Source organism: Hemitrygon akajei, chromosome 2 (genome assembly GCF_048418815.1).
Source record: "Hemitrygon akajei chromosome 2, sHemAka1.3, whole genome shotgun sequence".
NCBI classification, from domain to species: domain Eukaryota; kingdom Metazoa; phylum Chordata; class Chondrichthyes; order Myliobatiformes; family Dasyatidae; genus Hemitrygon; species Hemitrygon akajei.
In genome coordinates this window covers 23,987,361-24,005,986 of record NC_133125.1, presented here as the reverse complement: position 1 = coordinate 24,005,986, position 18,626 = coordinate 23,987,361, and the positions used below count along the sequence as shown (strand labels likewise).

Genomic DNA, 18,626 nt, shown 5'->3' with positions numbered 1-18,626 from the left:
AACAAATCTATGATCTCCACTTTCTATAGGGACAGCCTATACTTCATGTTACCAGATGAAGGACTATAATATTCATGGGGTCACAGAGCACCACAGCACAAAACCAGACCCTTCTGCCCATCTAGTTAATGATAGACTGTTGTTCTGCCTTCCTACACCCAGACCATAGCCCTTCATACCCCTCTCATCCATGGATTGAACTGAATTGGCTTTATTTCTTACATCTTTCACATACATGAGGAGTAACAATCTTTAAGTTACGTCTCCATCTAAATGTACAATGTGCAATCATAGTAATTTATAATAAATAGAACAGTCAATGTAACATAAAGTACACTCAGATCAGCGTGAGTTCATCAGTCTGACGGCCTGGTGGAAGAAGCTGTCCCAGAGCCTGTTGGTCCTGGCCTTTATGCTGCGGTACTGTTTCCCGGATGGTAGCAGCTGGAATAGATGGTGGTTGGGATGGCTTGGGTCCCCAATGATCCTACAGGCCATTTTTACATACCTATCCTTGTAAATGTCCTGAATCATGGGAAGTTCACAACTACAGATGCGCTGGGCTGTCCGCACCAGGCAGTGATACAGCCAGTCAGGATGATCTCAACTGTGCCCCTGTAGAAAGTCCTTAGGATTTGGGGGCCCATACCAAACCCTCAACTGTCTGAGGTGAAAGAGGTGCTGTTGTGCCTTTTTCACCACCCGGCTGGTGTGCACAGATCACACAAGGTCCTCAGTGATGTGGATGTCAAGGAACTTAAAGTTGTTTACCTTCTCAACCCCAGGTCCATTGATGTCAAGAGGGGTTAGATTGTCTCCATTCTTCCTGTAATCCACAACCAGCTCCTTTGTTTTTTCAACATTGAGGAAGAGGTTGTTTTCTTGACACCACCGTGTCAGAGAGAAGACTTCTCCACCTATCCAAACTTCTTTTAAATACTGAAATTGAACCTATATCCACCAGTTCTACTGGCAGCTCATTCCACACTCATACCACCCTCTGAGCGAAGAAATTTCCCCTCAGGTTCCCCTTAAATATTTCATCTTTCACCATAACCAAATGACTGTAGTTTAGTCTCAACCAACTTCAGGGGAAAACCCTGCATTTATTTACCCTATATATATACCCCTCATAATTTTGAATACCTCTATAAGATCTTCTTTCATTCTTCTATTCATCTGGGATTAAAGTCCTAACCTATTCAACCTTTCCTTATAACTCAGGTCCTCAAGTTCCTGCAATATCTTCTGCACTCTGCACTCCATAAATTTTCTCTGCACTTTTTCAAGCTTATTGATATATTTTCTGAACATACAACACATCAAACCTTGAAGTGGATGGATTACAGCAGCAGAAGACCATAAATATACAATCAGTTGCTCAGGTTTCCAGCATCTGCAGATTTTTCTCTTGTTTGTAATCAGTGGCCACTTTATTAGGTAGAGAGGGTACCTAGTAAAATGGTTACTGAGTGTATATGAACTGCGGGTAATACTGGTAATTTTTGCATCCGTTCTTAAGGAAATTCATTGCTAACCTTGGATTTACATGTGTTAGGTTTATGATAATCTTCTGTTGAAGTAAGCATTCGGCACGGACTAGAAGGGCCAAGATGACCTGTTTCCGTGCTGTAATTGTTATATGGTTATAAGTTACATGACTAATTTGGAGAATATCTGAATAAATCTCTGGCAAGCAAATCCAGAGTTCTTAATGTGTTCTTGATTTTAATATTTCAGGAGATGGAGGAAATTCGAGACAGGCTTGCTATAACTGTTCCTTGGTTCCAGTTCATAACCTTTAACCCAGAAGTAGGTCAAGGATAGGATTGTCCATCTCAAGATTGCGACATCCACACCTGTAGCTCATTGAAGGTAGCTGGACAAGCCAATAAAGTCAATGTGTAAAGGAAACACATAACATGCTTGCCTTTTTTACTTGCGGCATTGATTTTGAGAGTCAGGGAGTTAAGTTCCAGCTCTTCAAAACTCTGGTTAGGCTGCATCTAATGCATTCAGATTTGTTTAGCCCATTACAGGAAGGATGTAGAGGTTTGAGGAGGTTTACCAGGATGCTCCTGGATCAGAGGGCATGCGCCTCGAGGAAAAGTTGAACAAATTAGGGCTGTTCCTCTGGAGCAGTGGATGCTGAGGGGAGATTTGATAGAAATTCATACAATTATGAGAAGCCCAGATAGCATCACTAGCTTCAAACAGGCAATATTGGCTCTCAGATGCAATACTGTTGGCAACATTGAGCAGAAAGAGGAAGATATTCTTTTCCAGCAATAAAAGGAAGCAATCTATTGCTGGCTCAAGGCCAGGGCATCAGGAACAGAAAAGTTACTACTGTGTTAAACTACTTAATCTTATTGATGTCTTTCCTGTAGGTAGAGGACCAGAACTGAATACAATACTCCAAATTAGGGCTCAGCCTCATCCCTTACTCTCTTACTCACTCTCTCTCTCTCTCTCTCTCTCTCACACACACACACACACACACACACACACACACACACACACACACACACACACACACACACACACACACACACACACACACACACACACACACACACACACACACACACACACACACACACACACACACACACACACACACACACACTCATTTCTTGTTTTTCTGCCCCCCCCCCAACACAAATTCCCATCTATCCAGCCATCATTCCCATGCAGCTTCTTGGAATTTCATGCCTCTTTCCCCGAGTCACCCAAATCCTCTGCATTCACTGAGTGAACAAATGTCATTAGAGCACTCTAAAGTTCCCTCACTACAGCAGAGAGTGGAACTGACGGGGGAGCACTGCAGGTGGGCAGCTTCAGGTTCCTCAACTCACAAATGGAGGACGAGGGAATTTTAATATTCATGGGATAATAGGTGGTTTCCAGCTACTGCGTCACAAATACATTATCAATAACCGATATGCACGTCCTACAGAAAAGAATGATAGTCACACAAGTTCAAGAGTGAAAATATGACTAACATAACAACATGATATTCTTACCATGAAAGTGCCGATTTATACCTCTCATCTCCCACATGGTTCCTCACGTGCCGTGTTGGGTAGTGATGGAAGCAGAGGAGCTAGATCTTTGTGAGGGAGTACCATTGTAGGGCTTGTAGAGACTATACAGATCAGTTGCTCTTCAGTGAGGGGAGGCAAGCTCTCACATGGTGAGTCATACTTCACAAACGAGCAGTAGCAGATGGTGATGGCAGGGATGGGAATCGGAGAGTTGATATCAGATCATACAGCCCACTCCACTCCCCAGCAGCGCAGTGTTACTAATGTCTTGGAGTTTGTCAATAAAAAAGAACAGCTAAGCATTAGCAGAGCAAATGTAAAGCAAATCTGGACTTGAAATAGGCTCTTCGCCACTGCAGAACTAACAAAAGCAACCTTCTTCAAGCATCATTAGTTGTTATCTCCGGACTCTGGGAGAATGCACTCTCAAGAACATTAATTGAAACGGGAACATAACATAATCAATTCCTCATACTTGCTGTATCATTCAATAAAATGAATTACCTCACTGACACTTTCCGGTACTAATATTCTATATCTATCTCACACATACACACACACGCACACACGCATATACTGAGTATTTATAACATACAGTTACTGAATTTCCTCATACACATGCTATAAACACTGCACCCCAGAAACCTATCAGATGAACCTTCTTTGCAATTCTTGTAATGCAGCTATATCCTTCATGAGAGAGGAAGACAATTCTATTCTAGATACAGCTGCACCATTTTGTATATCTTCATATGGAAATATCTTGTTCTATTATTGAAATAAGATATCTCCAATCCTGCACTCAAATCCTCTTGCAGTGAAAACTTCCCCTATTGTTTGATGTACGTCTTTGTTACCATTCAGTCATTTACGTGGAAGGACACCCAGCTCCCTCTGAGCACGTTGATTAGCTCCATTGAACCAAATAAGTCACTGCACACCTTGACTAATGCTTGCAGTTTCTGGGTGCCAAAATACCTTTTATCTTAAATTGAACATCTTAGCCTGTAACGCCAAGGCCAATATGTCAGGCCTATCATTTAATAATGAAAGTTGTACCAATAATGTTGAAGTCAGTAGTGAAAAATAACCAGACACTTGCGTAATAATTATAAAATACTGTGTAAAATATGTACCACACAGATCTAAGTGTAAATGATCAAAGAATTCTTTAATAATGCTAATTCATCACAAATTCCAAACGGGACAACTTCAACAGGATCAGGAAAGAAAGATCAGGATCAGCCAAGCTTCTGATTTAAGATGGCGCTACTGAAGGTGTACATCAGCTTACTGGTAGTTCAAAAGCAAAGGAGTTCAATTAAAAAATTACTAATAACACTTTTTTTGAAGTAAGTTTTATAGACAATAGGTACAGGAGTAGGCCATTCAGCCCTTCAAGCCTGCACCGCCATACAATGTGATCAAGGCTGATCATCCACAATCAGTACCCCATTCCTGCCTTCTCCCCATATCCCTTGACTATGCTGTCTTTAAGAGCTCTACCTAACTCTTTCAATTGGCCTCCACTGCCTTCTGAGGCAGAGCATTCCATAGATCCACCACTCTCTGGGTGAAAAAGTTTTTCCTCAACTCAGTTCTAAATGGCCTACCCCTTATTCTTAAACTGTAATCTCTGGTTCTGGACTCCCCCAACATCGGGAACATGTTTCCTGCCTCTAGCGTGTCCAATCCCTTAATAATATGTTTCAATCAGATCCCCTCTCATCCTTCTAAATTCCAGTGTATACAAGCCCAGTCGCTCCAATCTTTCAACATATGACAGTCCCACCATCCCAGGAATTGACCTCGTGAACCTATGCTGCACTCCCTCAATAGCAAGAAAGTCCTTCCTCAAATTTGGAGACCAAAACTGAACACAATACTCCAGGTGTGGTCTCACCAGGGCCCTGTACAACTGCAGAAGGACCTCTTTGCTCCTATACTCAACCTCCCTTGTTATGAAGGCCAACATGCCATTAGCTTTCTTCACTGCCTGCTGTACCTGCAGGCTTACTTTCAGTGACTGATGAACAAGAACACCTAGATCTGGTTGTACTTCCCCTTTTCCTAACTTGACACCATTCAGATAGTAATCTGCCTTCCTGTTTTTGCCACCAAAGTGGATAACCTCACATTTATCCACATTAAACTGCATCTGCCATGCATCTGCCCACTCACCCAACCTGTCCAAGTCACCCTGCATTCTCCTAACATCCTCCTCATATTTCACACTGCCACCCAGCTTTGTGTCATCTGCAAATTTGCTAATGTTACTTTTAATCCTTTCATCTAAATCATTAATGTATATTGTAAATAGCTGTGGTCCTAGCACCAAGCCTTGCGGAACCCCACTAGTCACTGCCTGCCATTCTGAAAAGGACCCGTTAATCCTTACTCTTTGTTTCCTGTCTGCCAACCAATTTTCTATCCATGTTAGTACCCTACCCCCAATACCATGTGCTCTAATTTTGCCCACTATTCTCCTATGTGGGACCTTATCAAAGGTTTTCTGAAAGTCCAGGTACACTACATCCACTGGCTCTCCCTTGTCCATTTTCATAGTTGCATCCTCAAAAAATTCCAGAAGATTATTCAAGCATGATTTCCCCTTCGTAAATCCATGCTGACTCAGACCGATCCTGTTACTGCTATCCAAATGTGCTGCTATTTCATCTTTTATAATTGACTCCAGCATCTTCCACACCACTGATGTCAGGCTAACTGGTCTATAATTCCCTGTTTTCTCTCTCCTTCCTTTCTTAAAAAGTGGGATAACATTAGCTACCCTCCAATCCTCAGGAACTGATCCTGAATCTATAGAACATTGGAAAATGATTACCAATGTGTCCACGATTTCTAAGAGCCACCTCCTTAAGTACCCTGGGATTTAGACCATCAGGCCCTGGGGATTTATCAGCCTTCAGTCCCATCAGTCGACCCAACACCATTTTCTGCCTAATGTGAATTTCCTTCAATTCCTCCATTACCCTAGGTCCTCTGGCCACTATTACATCTGGGAGATTGTCTGTGTCTTCCTTAGTGAAGACAGATCCAAAGTCCTGTTCAACTCATCTGCCATTTCCTTGTTTCCCATAATAAATTCACCCGTTTCTGCCTTCAAGGGCCCAACTTTGGTCTTAACTAATTTTTTCCTCTTCACATACCTAAAGAAGCTTTTACTATCCTCCTTAATATTCTTGGCTAGCTTACCTTCGTACCTCATCTTTTCTCCCCGTATTGCCTTTTTAGTAATCTTCTGTTGCTCTTTAAAAGTTTCCCAATCCTCTGACTTCCTGCCCATCTTTGCTATGTTATACTTCTTTTATTTTTAAACTGTCCTTGACTTCCCTTGTTAGCCATGGTCACCCCCTACTCCCCTTAGAATCTTTCTTCCTCTTTGGAATAAACTGATCCTGCACCTTCTGTATTATTCCCAGAAATACCTGCCATTGTTATTCTACTGTCATCCCTGCTAGGGTATCCTTCCAGTCAACTTTGGCTAGTTCCTCCCTCATGGCTCCATAGCCCCCTTTGTTCAACTGTAATACTGACACTTCCGATTTTCCCTTCTCCCTCTCAAATTGTAGATTAAATCATATAATGGTCACTACCTCCTAATGGCTCCTTTACCTCAAGTTCCCTTATCAAATCCGGTTCATTACACATCACTAGATCCAGAATTGCCTTCTCCCTGGTAGGTTCCAGTACAAGCTGCTCTAAGAATCATCTCGGAGGCACTCCACAAACTCCCTTTCTTGGGGTCCAGTACCAACCTGATTTTCCCAGTCTACCTGCATGTTGAAATCCCCCATAACAACCGTAGCATTACCTTTGCAACATGCTAATTTTAGCTCTTGATTCAACTTGCTCCCTATATCCAGACTACTATTTGGGAGCCTGTAAATAACTCCCATTAGGGTCTTTTTGCCCTTACAACTTCTCAGTTCTATCCATACTGACTCTACATCTCCTGATTCTGTGTCACCCCTCACAAGGGACTGAATTTCATTCCTCACCAACAGAGCCACCCCACCCCCTCTGCCCACCTGTCTGTCCTTTTGATAGGACGTATACCCTTGAATATTCATTTCCCAGCCCTGGTCCTCTTGCAGCCATGTCTCTGTTATTCCTACAACATCATACTTGCCAATTTCCAACTGAGCTTCAAGCTCATCCACTTTATTTCTCATACTTCATTTTGGTGAACTATCACTGCAAACAATGAAGAGGCAAGTGAAGGCAAAGCAAATTTGCAAAGTTTTGCTCTGCTGGTGCACTGCAAAATCAACAGACTTAGAGTTGGAGCCGTGCTGGTTGGAGTGGAGAATTCAGTGCGGAGAAGACTTGAATGTTACCATATGATCCATATTTAGGTCCAAAGTGAATCACTGGACGGCATGTTCGAGGCCCGGAGCAATTCGCCGGAGTGGGGCCCAGGTCCTAGTGAGAAGCGCAATCCACAGTTCGGACAATTTAAACGGCAGCCCAGATAGACTGGAGGCTCCTCTCTCCGCGATGCTAAGGCTATGAGACTGCACCCACCCCCGGTGTTGTGAACTACATATACCTGTCTGGACTGCTCCTGTGGCTCCTCCCACAGACCCCTGCTGACTGCTCCTGTGGCTCCTCCCACAGACCCCTGCTGACTCCTCCTGTGGCTCCTCCCACAGACCCCTGCTGACTGCTCCTGTGGCTCCTCCCACAGACCCCTGTATAAAGGCGATTGAGGCCTGTGCCCGGCCTCATTCTCCAGGATGTAGTGTTGTTCATTCTTCCAGTCAATAAAAGCCGATATCTCGCTTCTTACGTCTCAGAGTGAGTTATTGATGGTGCATCACCCGGCTGCTGTGCTTTGTGTCTGCGAACTTTGCAATGATTTACCCCACTAATATTATGAACTGAATGCTGAGGCTTTGGGCCTACTCTAGGCTGCTCGGGAGATTTGGTTCCAAGGACTCAATTTGGTTCGGGATTCTGTTGTTGATGCTCGCTTCTATTGCTTGCATGATTTGTTGTTTTCTCTTTCTCTGTGGGCACTGGGGTTGGTCTTCATTTCAAATGGATTCTTCCGGATTCCTAGCTTTGCGACTGCCTGTAAGCAAACGAATCTCAAGGTTGTATAATTTATACGTTATTTGATAATAAATGTACTTAGTATATTTTGAAATGAGCCACCCTGAAGGATAATGGTTTGTAGTCCTTTTGAACCACTACACTGTGTTGGTGTTAAAATGAATCCAATACACAGACAGAAAAGTGAAGCTTAATCCTGTTTGGAGATGAGAGGCTGCAGGTACTGAAGTCTTAAGCAACGATCTATTGGAAGGCTTGGGGCTAAACTGGGTGGCCTGGAAACAGAGCTGGAGACCGCATGGGAAACAATGGTAGTGAAGGTAAGTACTGAGGAAGAGTGCAGCTATTTTTGGTAAGAATGTGGTGGAAGAGCCAGAGTGTGGTAGAGACTGGGGTCAAACTGGAAACTACATCAGTGCAGTTCACAAACAGAAGAGATTCTGCAGATGCTATAAATCTTGAGCAACACATAGCAAAATGCTGAAGGAAATCTGTAAGTCAGGCATCATCTATAGAGGGAATAAAATGTTGACATTCACTGTCTGGACACACCCCCCTGCTGACTGCTCCTGTGGCTCCTCCCACAGACCCTTGTATAAAGGCGACTGGAGGCACTGCTCCTCCCTCAGTCTCCAGGATGTTGTGTGATGGTCTCTTGCTGCTGATAGTGCTTTCTCTTCCAGCTAATAAAAGCCTATCTCTCGCCTCATGTCTCCGAGAGTTATTGATGGTGCATCAGAACCATCTCCTCTGTCTTGTTGGAAGAAGTTCCTGTCTTAAGGAAGAAGTTATTTCTCGTGAGTATTGATGTGTGTAGTCCAGCTCTCTTCAGCTTCCTCATAAAATAGAGGCATTGGTGAGTGTTCTTGATTGAGTAGGATGTGTTATTGGAACAAAACCATCTCACTGTGTTGTTAATATTCCTCAATGGTTATCGATTTCAGGAGAATTCTCATCACTCACAGCCCTCTTTATGTCGATGTCACAGCAGTAGAAACTGCAAGCAGTTTCTTACTCCTGGAGTGTACTCCCCTACAAACTTTCATTGTCACAGATCAAAATCCTACACGGTCAGGAAAGCTCACTGATAAGCAGTAGAGAGCATCCTAACATACTGCGACACCGAACGGTACAGAAACTGGACTGCAAAGGGCAGAAAGGCTCTACAATGGGTAGTCAAAACTGCCCAATACATCACTGGCACCAGCCTACCCACCATCAAGGACATATATACAGAAAGTTGCCGAAAAAGGCCAGCAACATCATGAAGGATTCAACAAACCCTGTTCATGAACTGATTGTCTCAACAAGTAAGGCCTATCAGAATCAGAATCAAATTCAGTATCATCGGCATATATTGTGGGATTTGTTAACTTTAATGCCAGCAGTACAAAGTAAATGGTAAATAAAATAGAGGAAAAAACTGAGTTACATTAGGTATATATATCTCTATTAAAATAAATAGTGCAAAGAATCAGAAATAATAAGTAGTAAGGTAGTGTTTATGGGTTCAATGTCTAGTTAGAAAGAGGATGGCAGAGGGGAAGAATCTGTTCCTGAATCGCTGAGTGTGTGCCTTCAGGCTTCTGTACCTCCTACCTGATGGTAACAGTGAGAAGAGGGCATGTCCAGGGTGGTGGGTTCCTTAATGATGGACGCCGCCTTCCTGAGGTACTGCTCCTTGTAGATGTCTTGGATATTAGAGAGGCTGGTACCCATAATGGAGCTGACTAATTTTACAAGTTTCTGCTCTTACTTTGAGTTTGCGCGGTAACACCCCCCCCCCCCCCCATAACAGACTGTGATGCAGCCAGTCAGAATCCTCTCCACAGTATCTGTTGAAGTTTGAGTGTTTTAGTTGATAAACCAAATCTCCTCAAACTTCGAATGATATACAGCCACTGCCTTCTTTATAGCTGCAGCAACACTTCCACTCACCGACTCACCCCATGACATGCCCCCAAACACCACTACTTCATCATCTCTAGTCAGCATCACCTGATGTACAGACATTCCTGTACATAACAGATCTTTATGTACATACAATCGATGTATATAACCTGCAATGTTTATTATATATTTATATTTGTCCTTTATTTTACTGTGCTCATTGTCATATTGTGTTTTTTGTGCTGTATCGGATCCGGAGTAAGAATTATTTTGTTCTTCTTTACACTTGTGTACTGGAAATGGTATCAAACAATCTTGAATCTTGAAACATCAACAATCCCTTTCCACTTCTAGATGCTGCTGAGCCCACTGAGCTCTTCCAGCAGTTATGTCTATATTTTATGCAGATATTCAAAATTATTACGGGTATGTTTCCAATGACGTGGCACATAACGAGCTTTATATTTCCAATACTTCCAGTATGGATGTGGTGCACAGCTGTAAGTGTCCCACTCAGTTGACCGCAACATCATTATAATTAGCCTCCCAAATTTAGTCTTATTTACAACATGAAAAAACTAAAATGTAATGAACTCAGCCACTTTCAAAGGTTTCTATGCACTCATGTGCAACTAAAAGGCTTAACACTCGCTGGCAGGCTTCTTTGATCACTTACACTTAGATCTGTGTGGCATGTATTTTTAATAGTACTAAATTTTCCATAAACTCTAACGGAACAGCTTTGACAGAAGCAGGAAAATGTCACCCCAGCACATTCATGATAGTTCAATTGGCATTTCATTTGCTCAGTTTATACTGCATATCCTTGGGCTCCATTCTTGTTTGATGGAAGTGAGAGAAATGGAAGGCTGCAGTGTTAAGGACTTATCTCAGTGCACATTGAAAATTGAGTGAGCATTCAAATGCCCAGAACCTAAAGGGACAGGTTCTAACATTTCACATCTGAGCAACTGGACTGAGAACTTACTAAGATATTGAATCTCAGTCCCACATTCTCCAAATCCATAATTTGCCACATTGCATCCACAGTCCATTTTAAATGAGAACTAAACAAGGTTTCTGCAAAGCCCACTGGTTTTCTCCTTCCACTGGCCCACAAGTAACAAGTACAGCATCAATACCAGGCCACGTATTTCAATTGTTGTCAAACATTTAGTTATCATGCACATTTTTAAACAGTCAAAAAGATCTCTGATAGCACAGTCCATCACAGGCAAAGCCTTCCCCACCGTTGAGTACATTTATATGAAGTGGTGCAACTAGAAAGCAGGGTTTATCAAAAGCCCCTACCATCTAGGCGATGTCCTCTCCTCACTATTACCATTGGACAGAAGCTATAGACGCCTTAGGTCCCACACCGTCAAACTCCTGAAGCGGCGTGGATAACTTTAATCACCACTACTCTAAATCGATTCTACAACCTACAGCCCGTTACATCGAGCTTCAGCCTTGGCTTCATTGTTGCACTACCCTCACTGCATGGAACAAAGTGCCCTCCGCATTTTGCCTCCATTGCTGCCCCGTGAGATAGAGCAATCCATCAGCAACGACAAGTTTTCGGGCTGCAGATCCCAAGCCTCACCCCAAGTGCCCCAGTGATCAGCTTCAAAGTTCAAAGTGAATTCATTATCAAAGTACATAAATGGATTCACTTTCTTGCAGGCACTTAAGGAAAAAGTATAACAGAATTTACCAAAAAAAATATATTCATAAGGAGACAAACATTGATGACCAACCAACGTGTAAAAAGCAACTAAAAAATAATACTAAGAACATGAGTTGTAAGGAATGCTTGGAAGTGAATCTGTCATAGTGATTGAATCATCCACACAGGATCAGGCATCTGATGGTGTTGGACCAAAGGGACTCTACCTTCTGCCCAATCATAGTAGCAAGAAGAGGGCATGGCCCGGATGGCAGGGGTTGTTGATGGTGGATGCTGATTTGTTGAGCCAGGGCTCCATGTAAATGTTTTGTAGGGTGGTGGAGTCTAGGACCAGAGGGCACAGACTCAGAATGGAGATGAGGAGGAACTCCTTTAGCCAGAGGGTGGTGAATCTGTGGAATTCATTGCCACAGGCTGTTGTGGTGGCCAGGTCATTGAGTGTATTTTAAGACAGAGGTTGATAGATTTTTGATAAGTCAGGGTGTGAAAGATTACAGGGAGAATGCGGGAGAATGGGGTTGAGAGGGATAATAAATCGGCCATGAGCAAATGGCGGAGCAGACTCAATGTGCCAAAAGGTCTAATTCTGCTCCTCTGTCTTATGGACTAAATGTACTCGATGTTGTGAAGGGTTTTGCTATCAGAGAACATTTTGGCTGTTTCAAAATATGTGTGATAACTATAACAATGGAATAGATACCGATGATGGAAAGTAACATTAAAAATAATAATAAATGAATAAATTATAAACATGAACATTAACACTTAAAAAAACATTTTAACCATCAATATCGGTGACCAATTCATGCTCAGTATTCAAGGGAATTGTGAGTTCAAGCACACAATGTAACTGGCCTCCCTCTCCACACAGCCTTGTTTCTGGATTCAGTAGCGAGTGCTGTGGCTGTTCCAACCTGACACCAACTCCTGATCCCTAGCACATTCCAGATCTCCATGCTGTGAGGCACAGGCACAGAGTCAGGATCATGCTGATCGCTGAAATGCCATTAACCTACAGTTATTTCTGGAATTGCCATCTGAAAAAGAGGGTCTCATAGGCTAATACAATCCCCTCCTTCATGTACCTCAGCTCATAAAACCCTCAGTCCTATCGCATAGTTGACTCACCAGGCATGTTTCAGCCAAGATTAGTGTGGGCCCAATTAAGAATCTATTTTCCTGTTTCAGAATTTTGTTATCAGATAGTCAGCATATACTCACACCTAGAAACCACATTGTGTCGCTCCTGTACCTAATAAAGTGGGCTCTGAGTGTATCTTCATGGTCTTTCCTGCTGCAGCACATCCATTCACTTCAAGGCTTGATGTATTGTGCATTCAGAGATGCTCATCTGCACGTCACCGTTGTAACACAAGGTTATGTGAGTTACTGTCATCTTCCTGTCAGCTTGAACCAGACTGGCCATTCTCCTCTGACCTCTCTCATTAACAGGGCGTTTTGACCCACAGAACTGCCACTCACTGGAGGTTTTTTTTGTTTTTCACAACATTTTCTGTAAACTTTAGAGACTGTTGTGCACGGAAATCCCAGGAGATCAGGAGCTTCTGAGATATTCAGTCTGGCACCAACAATCATTCCACAGTCAAAGTCACTTAGGTCACATTCCTTCCCCATTCTGACATTTGCTCTGAACAACTGAACTTACCCTCGGTCTCCTTAGTAACTTTCAATTCTGTGGCCTGACTGCTTTATTTTCACCAGGGATGTTCAAGCCCTATACACTTCTATCTCCTATCAAGAAGGCCTTAAAGCTTTCCTCTTCTTTCTCAATAAAAGAACCAACCAGTTCCCCTCCACCACCACCATCCCTCCGTCTGGCAGAACTAACCCTCACCTTCAACCATTTCTCCTTCAGCTCTTCCTACTTTCTCCAGAAACTGTAGGTAATAATGGATGCTCTAATGAGCCCCAGCTATCCTTGCCTTTTTGTAGGTTTCATAGAATGGTCCATGTTCCAAACCTTCCCTGGTAATGCTCCCCAACTCTTCCTCTGCTACATTGACGACTGCATTGGTGCTGCTTCATGCACCGATGCTGAGCTCATCAATTTCATCAACTTTGCCTTCAGCTTCCACTCTGCCCTTAAATTCACTTGGTCTATTTCTGACAGCTCCCTCCCCTTTCTCGATCTCTCTGTTTCCATCTCTTTTGTAAACCTACTGATTCCCACGGTTACCTCTTCCTAACCTGTCTCCTGTAAAAATACTCTTCCCTTTTTTTCAATTCCATTGTCTCCGCTGCATCTGTTCCCAGGATGAGGATTTCCTTTCCAGAATATCAGAGATATCCTCCTTCTTCAAATGACAGGGATACCTTTCCTCCACCATTGATGCAGCCCTCATCCCCATCTCCTCCATTTTCTGAACATCCATGCTCACCCCATCTTCCTGCCGCCATAACAAGGAATGAGTTCCTCTTGTCACAGGCCTCCAGTCAGAGAGGCAACCCTCTCCTACCACTCTCTGGCTTCCCCACAAAGCCAGTTTCTAATCAAATTTACTACCTCACTCTGAATGCTGAACAATTGAAACTTTTTGACCAGCCTCTCATGCGGGACCTTGTCAAAGTCAACATAGACATTATCCACTGCCTTGCCCTCATCCACTTTCCTGGTAACTTCCTTGAAAAACTCTGTGAGATTAGTTAGACCTGACCTTGCTGACTATCCTTAATCAGTCTATGTCCATCCAAATACTTATATATCCGATTCCTTAGAATACTTTCCAATAACTTCCCCACAACTGATATCAGACTCACTGGCTTATAATTTCCTGGTTTCTGTTTAGAGCCTTTTTTTAAACTGCAGAACAACATTGGCTATCCTCCAATCCACTGGGTACCTCTCCTTTCACTTAGGATGCTTTAAATATCTTTGCTAGTGGTCCAGCAATTTCTGTACCTGCCTCCGTCGGGACTGAGAGAACACCTTGTCAGGCCTTAGGGATTTATCCACCCTGATTTGCCTCAGAGTAGGTAACACCTCCTCCTCTGTAATCTGTACAGGGTCCATGAAGTTGCTGCTGCCTCCCCTTCTATAAACACTGCATCCATCTCCCCAGTAAATACAGATGCAAAGATGCCCAATCACCTCCTCCCTCACCTCCATTCAAGGGCCCAAACAATCCTCCCAGATGAGGCAGCACTTCACCTGCAAATCTGCTGGGTTGTCTATTGTGTCCAGTGTGGCCTCCTCTAAAGTGGTGAGATCCATCGTAAATCGGGGGACTGCTTCGTCAAGCGGCTCCGCTCCATCTGCCGAAACCAGAACTTCCCAGAGGCCAAACATTTTAATTCCAATTCCCATTCAAACATTTCAGTCCATGGCCTCCTCTTGTGCCACAATGAGGTCACCCTCAAGGTGAAGGAGAAATATCTTATATGCTGCCCGGGTAGACTCCAACCAGATGGCATGAATATCGATTTCTCTTTCCGGTTAAAAAAAAAATTCCTCCGCCCTCTTTTCCTATTCTCCATTCTGGCCTCTTACCATTTCTCACCTGCCTATCACACCCCTCGCCAACCCCCAACCTGGAGCCCTCCCCCCTTCCCTTTCTCCTATAGTCCATTCTCCTCTCCTATCAGATTCCTTCCACTCCCGCATTTGACCTTTCCCACAGCCCTAGTTTCACCTATCACCTTCCAGCTATCCTCCTTTCCCTCTCACCCCCTTTTTTAAATTCTAGCACCTGCCCCCTACCTTTCCCATCCAGGGGAAGTGTCTTAGCCTGAAACGCTGACTATTTATTTTATTCCATAGATGCTGCCTGACCTGCTGAGTCCTCTGGCATTTTGTGTGTGTTGCTTTGGATTGCCAGCATCTCCGGTAATTCTTGTGCAACTGGATTTCTTGACCATGTCTGCATGCATTTAGACATTGAATTGCTGCCACATGATTGGATATTTGCATTAATGAGCAGGTACGCAGGTGTAACCTAATAAAGTGGCCACTGAGTGTATATACTGGGTATGTGAACACATGTGATATAGTAAGAAACATTGAAGTAATTCTATACAAGTTAAAATGTATAATCCTTAATGCTGAGATGATAGTGCAAACTAACTTGAGGATGAGAAATGAAGGGATGATGCTGAATTTCAGTTGTCAAACTACAAATAAAAGAGCTGCTTGAATGGGTATGTTATGGAGGGCAATTACTGAGCTGTATAACTGTATGTCCTGTACCTCTTTTTATGCAAGGGCTGCTTCATATGCATGAAAATGATATTGCGTTCATGCTGCTTTGTCTGAAATATTAAAAATAAATACCTTTTAGCTTGTTTGCCAGCTAAAATGGAGCAACACCAGTTATAATTTCATTGCAGAATTATTACCAACTCTTTGAAATGTAAAACCTGTAGCAAGACTGATGATCAGCAACAGGAGATTAGAGGGAAGTGGTTATGCATCACGAAAATGCTTTTTGAAATGCTGATGGAAAAGAGTTCCATAATAAACATCAATCACCGTACGTGTCAAAAGCAACTTGCCTGGTAAAAATACCAGTTCAGTGATTTAATGGTACTGGTTTTGTTTCAACGTTACTTGAAAGAAAACACAGTTCCCTCAATACTCTACAAGAATACAAGTTAACAATTGGATAAATTTATGATCTTTCACTAAAAAAAACATAAAATGCTAATGAATAGAATGTAGAACATGGAGGTTAGAGAGGCTGTTATCCATTTGTCTTGGATAATGTTATAATAGATAATCAAAATATGCACTGTTTATTCATTGACACCTAAGCACAATATTGTCTCAACTTTATATTCATCGCTGCATATCATGAAAATAATTTGAAATATGCAAATATGTACATTCATAAACAACTCAACTCTGGGTGCAAAAAAAGGACAAGCTTACAAATTAAAATATCAAAGTTCCCCTCTCCCTGCCCCCATAACACAAACATCACCGCAGATATCTCATGGGACTTAAGTACCTTTAAGCACTCTCCAAGCAGATGCTAGATGCAATATTGGAACTGGAATTGAAACAGGTTTAATTCTGTACCGAGGTACAGTGAAAAAACCTGCCTTGCATACTGTTCATATAGATCAGATTATTATACAGTCCACTGAAGTCATAAAATGCAAAACAATAACAGAAAGCAGAATAAAATGTGACAGTTGAAGAGAAAATGCCGTGCAGGTAAACAGTAAGGTGCCAGATCATGACAAGGTAGATTAGGAGGTCAAGACTCCACCTTATTATACTAGGAAAATATTTCATAATCTCATAACAGATGGGTGAGAGTTGTCCTTCAGCCCGATGGCACATGCTTTCAGGCTTTTGTATCTTATGTTTGATGGAGGAGAAAATGTCCAGGGACGGTGGGACCTTTGGTTATGCTGGAGGCAGCAAGAAATATACACAGTCCATGGTCGCGGGAGGGGGGAACTGGATGCTGTGATATGCTGAGCTGTGTCTATTAAACTACCAGGTAGCGATTACCCCCAACAAGAGAAAATCTATTCAGCTATCTATGACGTTTAATGGCATTACCAACACAGAGTAACCTGTCATCGACTGGAAACCATTCTGAACCAGAAATTCAACTGGATCTCCCGCATGGCTACAAGAGCAGGCCATTGCCTCTTCTGACATCTCTAAGCTTATTGATATCAAAAGGCACAAGACAGGAGATTTAACACTGTTCAGGAAGATCCACATCCTCAAAGACAAAGCAGCCCTCTTGAGCGGCATCTTATCCATCACCATAAATATTCACTCTCCATCGTCATCACCGTGGCAACACTGTGTAAAATTTGCAAAAAACAGCTACTCAAGACTTATTATGACAGTACCTCCAAAACTAGTGAGCTCAAACAAGGAGGACACATAAGAATATGCCCCAAGCTGCAGACAATCCTGACAGTCTTCCACTGCTGTTGGACTTAGTTCCTGGGCCCGCTACCCACCGGCATTGTAGGATGCCTTCAGCAGAAAATCTGTGGCAGTTCAAGATGGTGAATCAGCACGGGTAATTGTAGATTATCAATTAATGCCATCCTTGCCAGTGATGTCCAGACACCAACAAACAAAAAATGATTGATTGGTTCACATTTCTTTGTTCTTACAATTTGTGCCAATAATTTGTTGTATTGTTTTCCATTTCCTATTCACCCTTTTGATCTCACAATAAAATAGAATGATTCTGCCTTTGTTCATCAAACTATAGGGAATAATGACCATTTCTTTTTCTGTTATTGCTGACATTCTAAAATTATTTTGTAAACTTTGTAATGTTAAGGACTGTCAGTTCATACAAGCTATTTCCTTTTGTTTTCAGATCTACTTCAGGCATTAGTACAAAAACTCAGTGGAATTTTGATGAGATACAGGTCAATTGTTTAATTATTTCTTCCCCCCCTAATGTAAAACAGTTTTTAGTAAGAATATGAAAGTCTTCTTATGAAATACAGTAAGGCAGGTGAATAATAAAATGCATGGCCAATGACTGAATATAGGAGCATACAAATGAATCCTGAAATTACTGGTAAGGTGAAAAAAGTGATTGCTGAAAGCTATGCAACAATGCTGGAATGAATGATTCTCTGAAATGAACATTGAATGGTGAATATTGGTATTAACTTGCAGCTTATAGATATTCTAAAGATATTTCAGATTTCATGTGAATCTTATTGCAAAACTGGAAGCTTGTTTTACAAGCTCACTGACTACAACAAAATCAGATGTGCCCATTCCAATCTTATTTATACATTCCCAGTTTCTCTTCTCTGCTGATTTCAGTTTGCATTGTTCTCCTATACATTTTTTTGTCAGATGTAAGTTTTATTATTTAGTAGTCTTTACTGTCTTTGCTTAGATAGCATCACCACCACCATGCATTGTTCAATGGTCTCCACTCAATCACCTTTCCTATGTTCTGCTCATCTCTCTC

General features: G+C 42.3%; 1 protein-coding gene across 2 annotated transcripts in view; it reads right to left on the bottom strand.

Moving 5' to 3' along the window:
• The window catches only part of LOC140739953 (small conductance calcium-activated potassium channel protein 2-like), a 198,427-nt gene that overhangs the window by 172,701 nt on the left and 7,100 nt on the right, over positions 1-18,626 (bottom strand). The window contains exon 1 of one of the 2 annotated variants that reach the window (XM_073068670.1): positions 3,027-3,166. The exons of the other annotated variant lie outside the window; for it this stretch is intronic. The gene's annotated coding sequence lies outside the window, so the exon portion shown is untranslated. Of the gene's footprint in view, positions 1-3,026; positions 3,167-18,626 lie in introns of those variants that run through there. 2 annotated transcript variants of the gene reach the window in all.